The following is a 20,809-nucleotide window of genomic DNA, read 5'->3' on the forward strand; positions in this document are numbered from 1 at the left end:
GAAAATTTCAGAGGTTTTCATTGTACTTATGAAAGAATCCAGGTTCCTCACAATGGACCATGGCACCCCACTTGATATTCTCTCTCTCTCTCTCTCTCTCTCTCTCTCTCTCTCTCTCTCTCTCTCTCTCTCTCTCTCTCTCTCTTCTTCCATCTTTCCATCTTATCTTAGATTCCCCATGTTCCAGCCTCATTCTTCTTTCTTAAGATGTTACTTGCATTTACCTGAGAGCCTTTGCGCTTCCTTTTCCATTGCCTTCAAGCCTTCAACCCTTTTCTTCCTCAGATTTTCTCCAAACTGGATTCTTTTCATCTCCCTGATCTCACCTACACATAATCATTGCACCATTAAACTCTTAGGATGTGCCAGGGCCTGTATTCAGTGCTAGTGGCTAGCACATTCCAAGATCTGACTCAGCATGCCAGGAGCTCAAGACTTAGTGGCCCACTGGGAAGCAATCAGACTGGTGCCATCCACTGTGACATAGGCAGTGATCCTAAGGAAACAGAGATGTGGTGGGGGATGAGGGACTAGAAAACTAAGTCTTGCAGGATCAGAGGGTAAATCCAGAGGCATTGACATCTAAACTAAAAGATGAACACGAGGTAGCTAGAGAAATGGTAGGCACCTTGTTCCAGCCACAGAAACCAAGAAAGAGTGGGTCTCATTTGGGAACTACACGTGGTTTGCTCTGGTCCCTGGAGCCTAATGGATTCAAATAGAACTCTGCATGCACAGGTTCTACCTGTGTAGAGGCAGGAAGTTGGGGGTCTCAGCCAAGGGTGCTGTACATATACAGGGGTCAACTGCAAACAAACAAACAAAAAATTCATACTGCTTTCCTCATAGCCATATAAGCACACAATGTGACCTCTCTTTCCTCCCTCCAGGTTTCTCAGGAAAGTGAGAGTGGACCCTAAAACTTCTGACTGGGATCTTGACAGCCTCCCTTCTCCTTCTAGACTAATCAAACATGTCTGGATTCACCCACTCACCCAGACTGCCTTGAGGATGAGGAAGCCCAGAAGCCCTATTGGTTTCAAAGTTATGATTGACACTCAGGACTTCAAGGGGCAAGAGGGCAAAGACATGGCCTAGAACTTTGAATGGCCCTGCATCCCACCCTGCTCAGGTGTAGTTTTTTAGATATTCGGGGAGGAAGGTTGTATGTAAAGGAGCTAAATGTGTGTTTTTTATCTTCTCCCTTCTATTGGGTAATGGTAAATGGGAGGCAGATTAGAGTGAAATAAAGAGAATAACAACAACAACAACCCACATCCCAACAATAAGCAGCCCATGGAAGGAATCTCTATCCTGTTCTCTTAGCTGAAGCTGCTATAACAAAATGATAAGGATTGGTTGGCTTAAACAATAGACAATTATTTTTCATAGTTCTGAACACTGGAAGCTCCAGGTTCAGGTTCTAGCATTGCCAGGTTCTGGTGAAAGCCCACTTCCTACCTTGAAAATGGCTAACTTCTTGCTTTATCCTCACATGACAGAGGAAGAACAAGCTCTCTAGTCTTTTCTTATAGGACACTAATCCCATCATGAGGACCCCATCCTCATGAGCTCATCTAAATCTAAGTACTGCTCAAAAGCCTCATCTCCAAATATGTCACACTGAGTGTTGGGGCTTTGAAAATAAAGTTTGGAGGTCACAATTTAGTCCATAACACCTGCTGACTCTGACTCCCTATGGAGTTCTCTGTCTCCTTCCTTTTCTGTTATTTTCATTCCCTGTCAAATAAACAATAACAACAGAAACAACAACTCCTTATATTTATAAAACACTGTGTACCAGATACTGTCTTAGGAATGTGATATGTACTAACTCATTGAATCCTTACTCAACCCAATGTCAGGTATCACTGTTTTTCCAGTTTTGCAAATCACAAAATTAAAACACAGAGAGGCTAAGAAATTTGTACCAGATCAACAAATAACCCTGGCCAGGGAATATCTTAGAGACGCAAAGGACAACTAGGTATGGGAGACTCAGACTGAAATGAGGAGGGTGTTGCTGTCAGGAAAAAGACAGTGAGTAGGAGTGTGGCCAAAGAAGGGTAAAAGGTGGGTTGAGAAAGAGAAAATGAACTGAGTGGCCCAAACCTTACCTCCTCTGAGAGTGATCCTTCACAGTATCTGGCTTGGGCTCAGCACAGTCAGGGTTTAAACTTTAAAGAATAGGCTCAGCAGTTGTGGGATTCAAACTCTACAGTGTCAAAGCTGCTTCATGAAGCCCAAGGACTCATGTCCTGATATCCAAGGAAGCTATGGGCTTTTTTATTCAACTTTTTGAGGGGTAAACCCACATTTGTGAAAAGAAAATTTGGTGGCAGAAGTCCTGGCAAATTGTTGTTGTTTTATAAAGATGATAATTGGGAAAGGAGCATTTTTGACCACTCTAACCAGGAGTATTTGGGGTAGGGGGGTGAGGAGGAGCCCCTGAAATTATGGTCACTGAAAATAAAGGATTTGCATTCAAAGACATTGTTTTGAGGATTCACACTAAGGCAAAGGAGAATTAGAGAAATAACAAGTTAATTTCTAGTTTTCTCTCTCTGAGCGAATGAGGCATATAATTAATTCAAATCACTTCACCTTCATCCACTCACAGGTATGTTGAGCACATGTTCACATGGGCACAGACCTACACACATACACACACACACACACACACACACACACACACACACATACACGTGCACGCGCTACATTCAATGTCTACATTCACAGCCACTCACAACAGAAGAGCATTGACATAAAGATGGCCAGTCCCACAATTTCTTTCATTCCACACTCACCACCCTTTTGTGGCATCAAAAAGAACCCAATTTGTTGTGCACACAGAGTGATAATTTAAACAGCAAACATGGACTCCAGTCCCAGCTACATCACAGGAAACTGTAAGATGACCATGGTTTTTGTTTGTTTGTTTGTTTTTTAATATATTTTATTGATTTTCCATAGAGAGGAAGAGAGAGGGATAGAGAGTTAGAAACATCGATGAGAGAGAATCATCGATCAGCTGCCTCCTGCACACTACCTACCGGGGATGTGCCTGCAACCAAGGCACATGCCCTTGACCTGAATCGAACCTGGGACCTTTCAGTCTGCAGGCCGACGCTCTATCCACTGAACCAAACCAGTTTCAGCAAGATGGCCATGGTTTTTAATTTCCTCACCATAACTTGCAAAGATAATACAGAAAGTATCAGTGTTTTTAAGATTTCAGCTAGTCTTATGTTAAAGATGTAGATATTTCCAGTGAATAATCTAACAGCTCATGTAAATGAAAACAGCATATCTTCTTACTGCAGAACTGCATACACTAAAACCCTTGCCCTCTGGGAAAATGTCCTTCTTGTCCACATGCTTGTTTAGTTGAACAGTTAGCCCAAGCATTTCACCAAAGCATCTGGCAAAACTGCCATGTTCTGAGCTCCAATAGGTTGGTGAAGACCAAGAGCTGTGCCTTGAGAATCAGAGAGAGAGACACAGCAACAGAGACACATACAGGAAGACAAAAAAGAGATAAACCAACAGACAGACTCAGATATAGAAGCAAAGAGAATTTCCAAAAAGAAACATAAAAAAGAGACAGATTTAGATATAAAGACAAAAAGAAAAAAAAGAAAAAAAAGAAGAGTTCAGGAGATATAGCCACTGAAATTTCCAGGGAGAAACAAAGGGAAAAAAACATAGGCTTTTTATAATATTTTTAAATAGTCACCATTAATAAGATTTTTCCCAGGTACATTGGTTGGGGATATTGTGAGAAGTACGTTCTCATTTCTCTCCTCATCTCTTCTCCTTCAATGCTCTGCTTATACACAGAAGACAAAGTTATTTGAGTCCCGAGTGCTGTTAAAATGCTCTCTTGCCTTTATTTACACTGTGCTAGAACATGATGTTCATCAGGAGACTTGGTGTAGGAGAGAGTCCCGTACGGCCAAGAACAGCAGGGGCTGCCAGCCATCCTCCTGAAACCACAGCAGAGCCAAGAGTGGGAGCTTGTTCACACTTCGACTACATGGATTTGCAACTTCAGTTTAATAGGCTCAGCAGTGCCGACACCAAACAAATCCCTCCCTGCCATAGAAGCAGCCCTGCTTCTGGCCTGAGCTACTAAGAAAGAATTTGCTTATAATATGAAGCCTGGAACCTGGTGAAGAGTCCACTTACTGCGGGTATGTGTTGGTTCATGTGCTCCCTTCAAAGGAACTACCAGTGCTTCATCCATCTCTGCTTTTCTGGTGGCCAGGGGCTCCCAGTTTTCAGGTACCTTCACTCATTTGCCTCAGGTTGTGCTCAGCATGAACATCACTCCACCCATTACCCCACTTTTCTTTGTCAACATTTATAGCCCCATCCTATTTCCCAATCTTTCCATACCCTTCAGACATCCACTCATCTGGAGATTAAGGGGTGGGGGGAATGTAGATTAAGGGGGGTAAATCACCACCACCATCCATGCATTGATGTTCATACATGTGCACCCATGAACAAAGATCACATTGTTCTGTGTGAGCTGTCACGTTTTGACCTAAGTGACACTGTGCTATGCATTTTATTCTACATTATACTCATTGCATCTTTGTGGTAAAATGCTTAACATGGTTCCTGCCACCTAGGTGCTCCACAATATTTTGACTGAAGCAATGAGTTTGACCTCCATTGAGTCTCTTCCTGACAAGATATGGCCAGTGAGTTAGGATCATAGCCAGGGCTTCACTGGGCTGCCCATAGAAAGTGGGAGGGTATATACTGCCCTTCTGACTTTCTGAGCTCACCCCAGGAGGAGCTGAATCATCCCAGGATGACCAAAGATGAGATGGAAAGATCATGGAAATTGATATCTGGACAGCTAGGATGACCTCCTGGTTCCACACACCTGATACTGGAAGGATCTCAATTTCATTGTTTCTAAAATATGGGTAACTAAACTACCTTGCTTACCTCTTATGAGGGTCAAATGAGCTCAACTATGAATAGGTTTATGTAAATGGTAAGAACTTAATTCCTCACCTTCCCTTTAGGTTCTCTATAGTATCATTACCTCAAAGGCCAATAAAAATGAGTTCATTTTTGTAGCTCCATGAGGAACTGTGCCTGGCCAGTAGATACTTAATATTTATTGAATGGGACATGTTTTGGGTCCTCATGTCACTCTCTTTTACTATCTCCATTATAATACCTACCTGACTTCTAGAGGTTCTACCTTGTCTTCCATTTTAAGCCAGACTGTGTGTCCTTGGCCTAGAGAACAGATAGGTTTCTTTTTCCTTCCCATGACCTTCAATGCTCCATTAAAGATGGACAGTATTTACCCTCTGATCTCAACAACATCACTGCCTCTAGGACTTAAGGTTTTGTTGTTTTGTTTTGTTTTGTTTTGTTTTGTTTTGTTTTGTTTTGTTTTGTTTGAGGGGGAAGAGTTTGGCTTGAGTACCAGAGATTTAAATCGAAACCCCCTGTCCCTGGGATGTTAGGAATTAGAGCGCTGACTCCATAATGTAGAGATATTGTTGCAGTCACCTGATCCATCTCCCATTCCACCTAATAGTGTTTCTTTCAGTCCTTTTAAACTCACACCTGAGGCTTAGAGGTCAATCCTTCACACTTTCCAAGGAGACCAGCAGAGCTTCCCCTGTGAGGATGAAGAGGCCTCCTAAATATCTGGAAATTTCTTATGGATAAACAGCATTGCTTTTGTGTTCCCTGAGCACTTGCCTCCACAGAGCTTGCTAATAACAGCCTCAAAATTCAGGTTACATCCACGTCCAAGTTTCCAAGCCTTCACTCTTAATCCTTTTTTAATTGATATGAAATGTATTCCCAATTATTAATGGAAAGTGTACTTTCTGGAATTTAATTAAATGCTCTAATCACATTTATACCATTAAAAATGGTTTTAGGTTTTTGTTGTCGCTGTTGTTTTTATAATGAGCTGTTTACTCTGCTGATAACTGCAGTGTGGACAAATGGGGAGATTCTAAAACAGCTCCAGACACTCAAAAAGAAATAACTTTGCTATTGATAAAAATAATAACTCATGTACAGGAGGGGGTGGTAAGAAAGCCTAAATTTATTACTACTGTGTCAAATGTGCAAATGTCACTTCTTTAAAGAGGGAAAATTAGTTTTTAAGCCCGGTTTGGCAGTCAAAATCTCTGGCTGTCTGCATAATATTGGATTTTTCAAGCCTTCTATGATGCCCCAGAGTAGGGAGTTTTGCATGCAAATTGTAAATTATAAATGCTAAAAATGTTATATAAGGGAAAAATGAAAACTAAGTTCTTATTCTTTTATCTTAATTTTTTTTAGTCTTCAACCTTTCTAGTCCTTTGAATTTAACTGACATTTACTGAGCACCTGCTTTTAGGTGTCTTTAAGTCATTTAAAATTTGTCACAATGATGTGAAAGAGGTAAATTATTCCATGTATGTGGACGAAGAAACTGGGGCTCTGAGAGTTGAACTGAGTTAGCTATCCCATAAGGAAGAGGTTTTGCTCAATGTTCTGCGCTAGAGATTCTCAAACTCAGGTGTGCGTCAGAGTCTCCTGGAGGGCTTGCTAAAACACAGATTTCTGAGCTACACCTCAGAGTTTATGATTCAAGAAGTCTGAGGTGTGGCCCATGAATGTGTAATGTCAATATATTCCCAGGTGATGCTGAGGCTGCTGGTCAGGGCATCCAACCTTGAAAAAGACTCTCTCCTACATGCTAATGCTACCTGGTTATTACCCGTATGTAATAACCTGGTTATTAATAACATGAAAGGATCAAAGTTTAAACCTAGATAACATAGGCATGCTATTTTTACAGCTTTTCCAAGAATCTGAACTTGAACACTCTTCACGTCTGTTTCCTAGAGATCACTAGGGGAAGGGACCAGACAATAAAGAGGGACCCATACCAGGTAAGGTCTGCATAATGTAGGAAAGGTGATTACCTCTCAGTTACACCTGGGAGCAGGTCATTGGCCAGAATAGGCGTGACCACTGCAAAGACTCAAAATCTGAGATACTTACGCTCCTGAGCAAAGGAGCTCCTCTTTTTCTCCCTTGCTGCTCAAGCCTGACTCCTGGCTTGCAGGGCTCTCAAGCTCTGCACTCTCCCACATGGCCCACAACCATGTGGAGCCCACACACAATGGGTTAATGGATTGTGATTACCCTGATGCTCTGCTGGACTCAGCCCCACCATGGAATGGAAACTCTGGACACTGGCTTTGCTTCTGACTCTGCTGAATCCCAGGCTGAACCTTTTACAGGAATGGTTTAAGGGAAACGGGACTTTGGAAACCAGGGGATGTAATTTCATGTGAATAAAAATCACTCATTCTCCCATGTGAGTCTTAGAAAATTCTTTTTCTCAAGATATAGTTTGACACCACCCCCACCCCCCCCCCACATACACTAGCGACAGAGAAATTCCACTCATGCAGTTCTCTAATAACACAACCTACCTCCTCCTCCTCCTCTTCCTTGATCTTACAGCTAGAAGGGATTCCAAGAGGTCATTCAATCCATATCTCTACTTTAGATAAGTAAGTATTAATTACATTTATTTCATAGACACTTTGCAATGGGATTATTGGGGGCAGGAGAAGGAACATCCTATCAAGAATCAACCAGGCAGTAAGTACCAAGTCACTAGCATTTATCTGAAATTTAACAGATAAGACATCTTTTAAGTATGGGTTCATCTAAAGAGTTAATCTGCCACCCTATCCCCTGACCAGTTAGCCAAACCCCAACTGGAAGTCAGTTAGCTGCTTAAAGCCAGTCCTTCCCACACACCAGAATCAAAGCCCATATGTGATGGGAGGATGGAGAATAGGTAAGTTAAGGGTGGGAGGCTAGAAGCATCCCTAAGACCAGGCCTAGCCCTCAACTTCACCAAGACCTTGTCCATTCAAGAAGGGGCTATTTAGGTAACTCACACAGGCCCAAAGAGAGAACATCAGTGTTGGAGAAAAATATTCATCATTTTATTTGAAACTTATATATACCCCATTAATGTACTACATACTAGTTTTTTAGTGATTTAGTAAGATCTGTCATTGTTGATCATGAATTTGGTTGACACTGCTATTATAGAGAAAGGGCGAATAGAAATATATTAGAATATTCTTCTAATTAATTTACTTTCAATGTGCATGAATCTGTGCACTGGGTCCCTACTTTAAAATAAAATACAATTTTTGTTATCCTATTATTATATTTCTTCATTTTTTCAATTTAAAGGAAGCTTCAAAAAGATGCCAGTATCTTCCACTGCTCATTGCCCCTGAGATTTCTAAGTGGACAAAATTACTTGGGCAAACATCACAAGTATGCTAGGGTATGCCAGTCACCTTTCTGGTTCACTTGTACTTTTATATAAATTGGGAAATTTGGGCCAATTTATCTTTTAGATTATTTTATCTATATAATAATTCAGTATGTTCTCCCTCCCCTCCCAACCCCAGCAGATAAAATTGTTGATAGCTCCCCTGGTCTCCTTCCCACCTTCCCTAATGTCACCTTCCCTTTTGTCTTCTCCATGGCTCTGTAGGAATTATGAGGCTTCCCAGGGTGGCTGAGTGCCCCCACTCTACCCGAGATGAAGGCTTGGACACTTCTTGACAAGTGAGCAGACCAGCTAAACGGTGCCAACAGTGACTGATGGGCAAGTTCCGATTCAGCAACCAGAGCAGCTTAAGGGCACTGCAATAGTTCTCAGATGAAAGACTCAAGAGCAATGAGCAATATGAATCTATTAATGACAAACTGTGTCATGGAAAATGGATGAGCCTTGCGATGAGTGTTATAAATGAGGGCATAAAAGGGACAGAGTGGCTTTGATGTTGGGGACCTGAGGGACACTTCTGACCCAGACTGGTGAAATCATGGGAATGGCAGGCAGCAGCTTAAAGGAGAAAGCTGTTACAGATGAAGACATAGTTGTGCAAAGACTAAAATTAACCATAAGACCAGAAGGTCTGCTTGGTCAAACCCATTTTGCTGCTTTTATATTAAGTAAATTTTGGTGACCATGTTGCCTGTATTTGCAGTCCTGGCAAGTTCTTTGCTCAACAACAACTCTATTGATGATGAAAAGGGTACACAGTGGTCTTTCTGATTCAATGTGGGTGTGATATGAAATGTGAAGCCGCCTCTGATCATGACATGAACCCTTCTTTGTCTGGTCTTGCTTACCCCTTTGGCCTCATCTCCTTGTAGGAGGGCTGCTAAGATGAGCCTTAAGTATTAAGGGAAAATATAAAGCTGATATGCATTGTATCAGCCATACCAGTTGACAGAAGATTGGAAAGCACTGCACTGTTTGCTAAATACTCATGGATGCACTCTCAGAGTGTTCCCTCCACATGCCTTTATCTACCCCTAAAAGTCCCCAGCGTTTCCTAAGGTCCATTAACTACAGTGATTCCCTAGGTCTGCTGAGCATCTTCTGAACCTTACTATAGCTTGTGTTTTTTCTGTTCCAATTGTCTGGGGTTTGTGCAAACAGACAGGCTACCCAGATCCTTCTTCAATGAAGGATTTACAATCCACTGCAGGGAATTCAGCCAGTAGATACTATCCAGGATTTGCTTTGCCTACAGAAAGTCAGAATCATACTATTCCAGTTCAAATAAATAAGCAAGATGGAGTTTAAGGGTCTGGTCATTTCTGTTCAAGGGGGACTTTTTTGATAGGTGATATGTTCTCAAGACTTCCCTGTGGAATTGACGAAAGTTTTGTTAGACCTTGGTGTAAAATTTCCTCCTGCCCAATTTTGTTCCCTCCCTCTTCCTGCCATAAGTCAACATCTAATAAACCTTTGGCACCTGTAACTCTGTCTCAGCCTCTTCTTCCCAATAACCCACCCTGATGCAGTGTAGGTTTTGTGGGTTGTTATATATTTTTACTACCATCCCTGTTTACCTAAACCAAGTTATTTTTAGATCCCAATGCATTTTGTAGTCTCTCATGTTTCTTAACCTTAGTATTCACTATTTCCTCACCCTGGTACATATTGCCATGCCATCATTCTTCACTTGGATCATTCAACTTATTCCTTCTCATAGTAAGAAAGTATTAGTCATAGGAAGTCTTTCATGGCTGTCTTAGCATTCAATTGCTGTATAAACAAACTACCACAAACTTGGGTTAAAATATCACAAAATGACGAGAGTTCCTAATAGACATGGGTTAACTAAAGTTAAGACTCTCTCCTTGGAGCCCTAAGCCAGATGACCTGATCTCTGGGGCATGCTTGGAAGCCTGAACAAGAGGGGAGAATGAGCTGAAGTCCAGAATAAGAGAATCTGGGTGACAGGAAACTCAGTCATTCATTCCATCAAGTCCTATAGAGGTAAAGCTACCTCAAGTTCCTTAGGATAATTATCTGAAGGTAAGGCTGGGGGTAAAGGAAGATTACTTTTAGTAATGGAGACTCTCAACATCAAGATGAAGGTGGAGGACCAGATACCATACTGTGGTCAGTAAACAACCAAACTCATTACCCTAATGGATTATGCAGGTGGAAAATACAAGTAGACTTCAAGAATGCCAGGGAGTTAGGAAAGCACAAGAATGTGCCTTGAATTCCCACTGTAGGCTGTTGACAATTAAAATCTGAGACAGTAGCAGGCCTTTCTGAAAGCTGTACTATAGGCAAGTAGAAAAGTAATACTGGCTATAATCACTTTGTAGTCTGTTCTTGTTTAAGGAAAGTGACTCTAAGGAAGGTTTTCAGTGCTGGTTTTTGTCCACTAGATGTGTGACAATTCTAGAATTGAGACCATAAAATCATCATCCAGCTTTCTTTGCTTATGCTGCTTTTGATTTTTGAATCTTTCTACGTGGATTACTCCTGGGCATCCTTCAAAATTCAGCCTCAGACTTTTCTGTTCATACTTCCATGACTTTCCAAAATGCTAACGTGTCCCTCCTCTGTTTTCCAAAGCACCTTACCCTCTGCACACACAATTTTATCCTTTACTAGAGGCCCAATGCACAGAATTTGTGCAAGAGTAGGCCTTCCTTCCCCCGGCTGCTGGCACTGGCTTCCCTCCAGCACCTGGGACCTGGGCTTCCCTCACAGCCCTGGCTTCTTCATCTGGAAGGTCATCCAGAAGGATGTCCCGGAAGGATGTCCAGTCTAATTAACAGATTACTCTTTTATTATTATAGATTATTGATGTTTACATGTCTATTCCACTAACCTGTGAGCTCCTTTAGCCTGGAGAATGACGTCTATCTTCAAGCCATAGTATTGGGAATGAATGCCTAACACATTAGTAAGTGCTGAATAAATATTTCTTTGTTTTGAAAATGAAAGTTACTAAGGCTGAGATTTTAGAAACATCATAAAATTTTAGATCCAGAAAAAATATTCTAAAATATTTCATTTTACAACTGTAGGGAAATATTCTGACAACCTTCAAGATATCTCTATGACTTCATATATTTCTTATTTAAATGCAGTTCAACAAAGTCATCACAGATAAAACCTCAGTCTTTCTAGGCAACCACTTGGAAACAGTACATTGATTTGGATGCTTGTGTTTACTAAAACCAGTTCCATTCTTCATATATGTCCTTCTCGGTGAGTTTATTTTGTTTCCATTACTATTCAAAAACCATAGAACACTAGGGTTAGATTCCAATAAACAAAGAAATGAAGAAATGGACTTCCAGGTCCCAGGACATCACCCTAAGAGATAGATCTATCTCATCACTATTTTTGTGTCATTATATACTTTGAACTTTCTCAAGTAATGCATAAGCAACATAGAGGGGGGAAATCACATGGACACAATGCTGTATATAACTTCTATAAAGCTCTTAAAACTATTTCTTCATCGAAGAGTCCACTGCCTTTTGGGTCTAGCTAATCTTGCAGACTCCCCAGGGGACCTAAGTTTCATCATGGATACGGTCAATAATGTGTTCCAAGGTTCAACACCTCAATTTTTACTAAGGTCCCAGGAACAATTTCTTGTGACTTCCATGACTTCCATTTACTTGTGAAATCAGAGAACCAAGTTTAAGTTCTTTCTAAATTTATACTCTCAGAATATTTTCCTGACACATCCAGATCCAAAGCCCAAATACTTTCTTGAAAATAAATATTCTAATTTTAAACTATGAAACTTGAAAATTATTTGCTAATTAGCCATATTATTAGGAGGGTACAATTGTGAAAATAATATAAAAGAGCATAACTCCACCCCCAAATTAATTTCATTTTCTTTTGCACTTCCCTAGCAACCACCTTTATATTTATGTTTGGCTAATACTTAACTGAGGATTAGTTTGCATTTAATCAGCACAAAGTACTCTAGACTGGTATGTAGAAAAGAGGTTCTAAAAATATTAATAAATATGATAATGCAATAAGTTTAAGTAGATTTCAGAATTCATAATATTTTCATTTCCTTTAAATCTCACAGGAAGCCGGTAAGGGTTGGGTAGGTGAATAACCAGGATTGTTTTGTGGAGAGTAAGCATTATAAAACTAAATAATCTAGCCTCCAATTCCAGCAGTGCCATTTATTAGCTCTGTGATATTTACTTGATGGCTTGATGTGTGCCAGCATCAATTTCTTTTTAAGTAAGATAATGATACCAATCTCATGCCTACATCATTCATTCAATAAGCATGTACTGAACACCTACCATGTTCCAGATATCTGTATAGATTTGTGGATACAATGATGAAAATATACACTCATAAAAATTAATATCAAGATAAAATGAATTAATTTACATAAAGTTCCTAGCATATGACAGATGCTCAATAAGTGTGTTGCTCCCCTGTAATTCTATTTTATAGGTGAAGAAACTAAGTTCAGAATAATTATATGACTTGTGGTCACATAGAATTTTCTAGTAAGGGTCAAAAAGCATCACTTAAAACTAGATATATCAGTCAAGGTCCTAACAGACACCGAACCCTCTGCTGGGATGTTGATAGAGATTGTAGAAGGATGGTACTGTTTACAGAAGTGTCAGGTAAAGGAACATTTAAAAGGAATACTCATATACCTGGAGATTAACATTGGCCAGAAGTCTTTAATGGCCTCCAGTCTTATAGAGGACAGCAGAAGGGAGTATGGAATAGAAGGTCTACCTATAAAGTTGTAGCTATGGAAACCCATGCTCCTGCCAAAACTACTCAGATGCAGGGAGGATGCAGAAAGAACAGTCTTAGCCTTGTACCCTCCTAATCTCTGGTCTCCTACTGGCACAGCTCACTGGCTTCTGAGCTAGTGGCATAAGTAAAGAGATTTATATTATAAATCTCACAGAGTCATTTTTCCAGCAGCTCAGAGTGAGTGTGTGTGTGTATGTGTGTGTGTATGCGCTTGCATGTGTGTGTTGGCGTATCTCCAACACCTATCACAAGCCTGCCATAAACCAGGAATCAATAAATGTTTTGAATTAAATTAAATTGAATTGCTTGAAAATGTTTGAGTTCCATGGAGTAGTGGGAGGTGCATGAGCTTTGGATTTGGGATATTTCATCCTGTATCACTCCTATGCTCACAGTTAAATTTATGCCTAGCATGGGATAATATTGAAGCAAGTATACTACATAGCCAGGTCATTTGGGTTCAACTCCCAGCTCTTCCATTTACTATTTATTTCACATTAGTCAAGTTTCTTAGACTTCTGCTCCATTTCTTCATCTTGTATTTACAGTTGTGAGTATGCAAAACACAGAGTTTATGTTGTATTATTATGTATTCATTATTACATTATTTTACACATGAGTAACTATAAATCTACATTTGTCCCACCATGTATATATGTATATTCTCCATAGAAATGCTTTTCACATGGCTAAGCCCCTGTAAATGTTTATTTATCTTCTTCCTCTTTCCTCCTTCCAGGAGGCTTGGGACCTAACCAAAGGAGAGAGATTTAAATGCTGCTGAAGAGAAGGTAGGGGTCTCTCCCTGACATCCTTCTTTAGGACACAGCATTGGTTTAACTATTTGGTTTGTCTCTCTGTGCCTCATTTGTTCATCTGCAAAGTGAGGGTTCCAGAGGACCTATAAAACTGAGTGGTTCTGGATGAATTCAACTGGGATGAGTATCATAGGACTAGTGATGAAAAAGAGGGGTGCAGAGCCAAGCTCTGATCATATCAGTCCTCCATTCTGCTCTCCTCAGAATGCCCTCAATGGGTCAGACAGGGTGAGGGACAACCTCCCCAAAGCTTTCTAATGCCTCTGTAATCTAGAAAGCTACAAGGTCAACCCAAGCTCTTTCCAAATACTATTCCTCATCAGCATCAGAGTATCTTCCATTTTTTCAGTGTATACTAGACTCCAATCTTTCATATCTTGGCTCATGTGTTACTTAATTCCTTGAATACTCTTTCCTGAAACTTTTCTCCTGTAGAACATTTTGTATTGAAGTCTTCCCAGTACCCTAGTTAAAAGATTGTGACTCCCTCCTACTTACTCCCATTATTCCTGATTTGTTTCACCATTCTAATGTTAATTATACTGAATATGCATTAAAGTGCAAGGGAAGCTTCTCTCCTACATGTCCATCTATTTTTTTAGAGCAAAGATAATACCTTATTTATTTTTTGCACTCCTTATTACAGTTAACATTGTTGCCATGCCCATGTTATATGTTTAATAAACCTTTCTCAAAAATAAAATAAAAGCATTTTTGGATAATAAAAAATAATAAAATCTTTCTCTAATGACTCAATAAATGAATGAGTTTGAAGAGAGATCTTGCATGTAAAAAAACAATTGAGAAAAATTTAGGTTATGAACAAGTTTAAAACTTGATTTTAAAAAGCTAAAAGTTAGAACCCATGCCTAATCCAATTATAGCAAAATGAATGCAATTGAAAATAATAAATGATAAAACAAGGAATTTACTTTGATTTCTGATTTCCTGGTTTCAGCTTGACCATTATAGACAAATAAACAGTTACTATCAGCTCTGATAATGTGTAAATGCTAACTAAATATATCAATTTGAATGGTATTGCACTATGTAAATAGTATTGATTTTTTGGGGAGCTTCTATTAGAGTAAATCATTGTGATAAAATAGCTTTCCTAGTCAATGGTTTTAATTTAAACCTAATTATTTTAATTATTCCCCAAAGCAATCACATTGTATTCCATCCATATATCCCAGCTAATACAGAGTATATGCAAATACACAGCATACCAGATTCCAGACAGAGACAGAGATTGCAGCTCCTTGCCCCTGCTATGGGAACCCTATTCAGATCAAATTCCACCCCTGTGGAAAACCCTTATCCATATTCACTCAAGTTCTCTTCTGGAACACTTCCTTTTACTGCCACAATTTAGATCCAGTATCTGTATTTGCATCATCATTTGATTAGTGTGTTTTAATTCTTGGCTCAAGTAAAGGTGAGGAAATGTGATGGTGATGGGCCAGAAAGCTAGTCTTGTGTATTAGGGCTTTTTAACTTGAGCTCAGATTGGGCCAAATATACATTAGCAGATGGGTGAACACACAAGAACCAATCCCTAGAAACAAAACAAGGAAAACATTTCTGCATATACATTTGTGGGGAGAGAAGAAAGAAAAGAAGGGAGGGAAGGAAAGAAGTAGGAAGAGAGGGAGGGAGGGAGGGATAAAAATAGGAAATAACATGAGGCAAGCTTTTTTTTTTTTAATTAATAACATGGTGAACGTGAAATGTCAGCCCCCTCAGCAGGTGGAGAAAAGCAGACTTCACTTATATAATGCCCCTTACAAGAATAGTCTTCTTGCTCGACTCTCTTCTGTCATTTTCTAAAACTGGGAAGACATATGAGCCAAGGATCTTAACAAGAATCCAAACTCTAATCCAAAGCTACCATATGCTCGGCTTGAAACCAAACTCTGTAGCATATGTGCCCAACGGCAACTGAGCGCGAACAGTTACACTGGAAAGTCAAGCCCAGAACGGCTTCACACATTTGCCTTCAGGAATTCCCAGAGCCCTTCTCAGCATTATAAATCCTGAAGCTTGCGTTCGTCCTCTTTGGAGCACATCTCAGCTCAGTCTCAGGGGCTAAAAATGCTTTAAACTCTCTAGGATTTTTTCATAAATTAAAACAACCCATGCAGTTTACCAACAAGCACATTAGAGAGAATAGAGCAAGGTGTGAGTCATGAAAGAGAGAGATTTCAGAGACCATCCAAAATAATATTATTTTTCAGACAAGAAAACTGTGCCCCAAGGATAGCCAGGACTAGAATTTGAATATCTGGTCATTAATTCAACATTTTGAGTTGTGCGTATTTTTCTCCTCTCATTGCTCCACATGATATATGTCTTTCCTAAGCATTGCATGTCTGCTATGTTCTTTAATTCCCCTCTTCTTTGTAGTTTCATGAAGAAATGCCATCAATGTTGCTGTCCAGCTCTATGTTTCATATATTTTGAAGGAAAACAAAATCTACAAGTTGTCCATTTGATCACAGATACGTTTCATCATAAGAGAAAATCCAATTATTACTCTTTTTATATGTTATCAATATTGCTGAAGGTCTAAGCACTCTTTTTCAGAATTAATAAATAATCTATTGTCCTAACTACTCTAAAATGGCAGTTCTCATCACTGTCATTGGAAGTCTGGTCAGTGAAAACCTTGCTACCCAGGAAGAAATAGTTTTGACAAGAGAGATCAGCAAAGATAGAATAGCAAATTTAGACTAGATTTCAACCCCTTTAGCTCAAGTTGAAATAAAAATGGCAGCTCTTATTGGTGTGACCGCTTTATCCTCTACAGCATGGATAACAAAACTCAGGCTGTGGAACCAGAAGTCCTGAGTTCCAGGTGCATCTCAACCACTAATTAGTTGGCTGGTGACCTTGGGAATCATATTACTTCATTCCAATCCAAGCTTTGCATGTGCCAGGGGATGTAGTAACCTCCAACCAGTTCATGCACAGGGTTGCTATGAGAAGTAAATGGGGAAGGAGATATAAATGGTCCTGAAAACTTAAGTCTCTGCAAAATGCTAAGAATCCTCTTCATGATAACTAACTTTTAATTATTACCTGAAGGTGTTATAGCACATGTAAAAAAGCAATGTCTAGAAAAAACCATCCCTGGGTCAAACACTGGCTCTACCTCTGACTATCTTGATGGCCTTGGAAAGATTTGGTTAATTTTCTGAGCCTCTATTTCTTTATTTATGCAATGGGGATAAGATTGTCCATCTCACAGAATTAGAACATATACATAATACAGACTGTCCGGATCTTAAAAAGAATCCATAAAAATAATCAAAATAAGCACTAGCAGTAGTAATAATAAAAGATCATGCCTCCTCTTCCCATGGCTACTATTAATTTTCTCATCACCTTTAGCAATTCATCCTGTATCATTTTATAACATCTTTTGAATTATTGTTTGGAACTGATAATTAAAATTTTATTTACATCCAGCCAGTGTCATTGTTGTTGACATGCCATCTTTTAGAGGTCTATTTGATTAAACTCTGTTAACCCCAGTCAAGAAAGCTAAAAATCCTTTAGAAGCCTTGCCTCTCTGTCAGTCACAGCAAGGAAGGAGTTACTAGGGATTTGAAACACTTGCTAAAGCATAAAGCATCCGACCTTGTCAGGAGCCCTCTGGCTTTTGCCAGCACTTCTGCTCTGCTCTGCACATAGCCCTCAGTGGAAAAGTACTGCCCAGACTTTCTGAATTATTAATATCATCAGGGCATTAAATACTCACTAGATAAAAAGAACCAGTTGCCTCCACAATGAAGATCTTAGAGAAAAGCAAGAACCAGCGATATGCTTTTGACCACAATTAGGATTTTCCCTGCTCCCTTTTGAGGTCATGGACACCTTCACTCATTCTCAACTTCCTCATACACATAGCTCAAATGACATCAGGTTGGATAAAACACTACTGATACTTCTGGAGAGCTAATATGGAAGAAAAGGCTTTCAGTGACCCTCCATTCAGTTGGTGATACCACACCAACTTAAAATGAATTCATATTTTAAATTCATAGGAACTGGAGCACAAGAAAATGTTCAAGGTCTTTTCTTTTTTTTTTTTTTTTGTTTGTTTCCCCTTCAGTTTCTAAAACCAATGCACTCAAAATCACTGAAGGGAAGAAAAATATTGACATATGGAAAATTCCAATAGTAAACGGTCCATAGGAAATACATCTGTCATGGTCCACATTATTTGAGAAAAACAAGGCTTTCAGTCAAGTTTTTTGTAAGGCTTACCTCTGAAAGAATGGATTTATTTTTAAATCAGAGAGAGAAAATGACAGGACAGAAAGATCATGGGTCAGGAGATTCAAGCTTTGAAGTCTTGAACTTTCCCTCAAAACCTTCACTAAACACAGGTTCTCTGAAGTATACAGATATACCCACCAGTGACAAACCATCTACCATTGATGCAATATCTCATATATATCAGATACTCTGCCTGGTGCTTCACTCATAATATCTGATTTTCTCTCACAGCAAATGAAATAAATATCATTGCATGCACCATTTGCTTTTAAGGAAATGGATGCTTAATAAGACATTCAATGACAAAGGTCAGCAGAGTTGTCATTCAAATCCAGATTTATGGGGATCTAAAATCCTTAAGAAACATATCATTTATTAGTAGAGCTTAATGAGTAAACAGTTAAAGCCAGGGTAATAAACAATTACTGAGACATAACTAAATCTGTAATAGCTAGAGTATCTAAAGCCATACAGAAAGCCTGGGTATGGTGGCTCAGTGGTTGAGGGTCAACCTATGAACCAGGAGGTCATCATTGGATTCCCAGTCATGGCATATACCCCAGGTGCAGGCTCAATCCTGATCATGCAAGAGGTAGCCAATCAATGATTCTCTCTCATTATTGGTGTTTCTATCTCTCCCTCTCTCTTCCTCTCTGAAATCAATAAAGATATATATTTTAAAATATATCATATAATATAATTAATATAATCCTATCTAATAAAAGAGTAATATGCAAAATGACCATCACTCCAACACACAAGATGGCTGCCCCAATGTGGACAATGATGGCTGCCCCCATGTGGACACAAGATGGCCTCCACAAGATGGCCAGCAGGGGAGGGAAGTTGGGAGGGGCCAGAACTGCAAGGGACAGCAATTGTGGGCACTCAGGCCTGCAAGGGAGGGCAGTTAGGGGTGACAGAAAGATCATGGGTCAGGAGATTCAAGCTTTGTAGTCTTGAACTTTCCCTCAAAACTTTCCCTCTGGCAAAGGAGGGAAGTTGGGGGCAACCAGGCTGCAGGGAAGGGCAGTTAGGGATGACCAGGCCTGCAGGGGAGAGCAGATAGGGGCAAACAGGCTGGCAGGGGAACAGTTAGGCATAAATCAGGCTGGCAGGGGAGTGGTTAGGGATGATCAGGCTGGCAGGCAGAAGTGGTTAGGGGCAATCAGAAAGGCAGGCAAGCAAGCAGTTTGGAAATAGCAGTCCTGGATTGTGAGAGGGATGTCCTACTGGGATTGGGCCTAAAAAGGCAGTTGGACATCCCTTGAGGGATCCCAGATTGGAGAGGGTGCAGGCTGGGCTGAGGGACAGCCCCTCCCCCTTGCATGAATTTCATGCAACAGGCCTCTAGTGTAATGTAATGTAATGTAATGTAATGTAATGTAATGTAATGTAATGTAATGTAATATAATACAATATAACATAACATAACATAACATAACATAACATAACATAACATAACATAACATAGAGAGAATAGAGTGGTCAAATGTCCTGATTTTTCAGGGACTGAAGGGTTCTCAAGATGCAAAAATCTCAGGGTTAAAACTGGGACTACTTGTAACAAACTGAGACAGTTAGCCAGCCTAAGGGAGGTGGGTGTCATGCACTGAAAGACAATTTGTGCTAAGTTGAGGAATTTGACATTTGTCCTATTGAAAATCAAGATGACTAATATGGGCACATGACTGTTCAAGAAAAGGGAGTGTGGCAGAAGGAGGCTCCTAGGTGAATAATGGGTAAGAGATGGTGAGAATTGTGGTTTGGAGGCTTAGGATAAAGCAAGAAGACTGGGAAATAGTGAATAAAAAGAAAAAATGTGAAAGAAATAACATATTTCCTTTTAGCTCTTAGATTGCAATTCTAAGATTAGATTTCTCAAATAAATCTAATCTAATAAAAATGTAAGACTATATTATAGTATCTTGGAACTTAAGCCTATTCAGAAATAAGGTTGGTGCAGATGTAATTACTTAAGATGAAGTTAGGTCAATGTAGTGTAGACCCTTACTCAATATGACTAAGCTCTTTGGAGGAAGACTGCCATGTGAAGACAGAGACAGGGAGAATGCCATGTGATGATAAAGCAGAGATTGAAGTTATGTAGCTGCAAACTAAGAACACCAAAGATTGATGGCAAACCACCAGAAGCCAGCATGAGGCAAGGAAGGATTCCCCTGGGGGATTCAAAGGGGAGCATGGCCCTGATGACAACTTGATTTAGGACTTCTGGTCTCTAGAACTATGAGACAACCAGTGTTTGGTGTTTTTAAATACCCCTTTTGTACGATGTTGTTGCAACAGCCTCAGGAAGCTAATTCACTAGCCAAACTATATCCCAGCTTTGTTTTACCAAATAGAGACAGGCTGGAGAGAGAACAGAATATACTCGGCTAAGAAACTTCTAGTAAGTGCCACCAACCTGAGTACTTTTCTTGGGATATTTTCAGTGAATCATCATAAATCAATCACAGGTGAGAAACTAAGTTTCAGAAAGAGGCCGAAGAACATCAACCCACAAGTGCACAAGTAGGAAGTGGTGGACCCA

Source organism: Pipistrellus hanaki (assembly GCF_964339955.1).
Source record: "Pipistrellus hanaki genome assembly, chromosome: 1".
Classification (NCBI taxonomy): domain Eukaryota; kingdom Metazoa; phylum Chordata; class Mammalia; order Chiroptera; family Vespertilionidae; genus Pipistrellus; species Pipistrellus hanaki.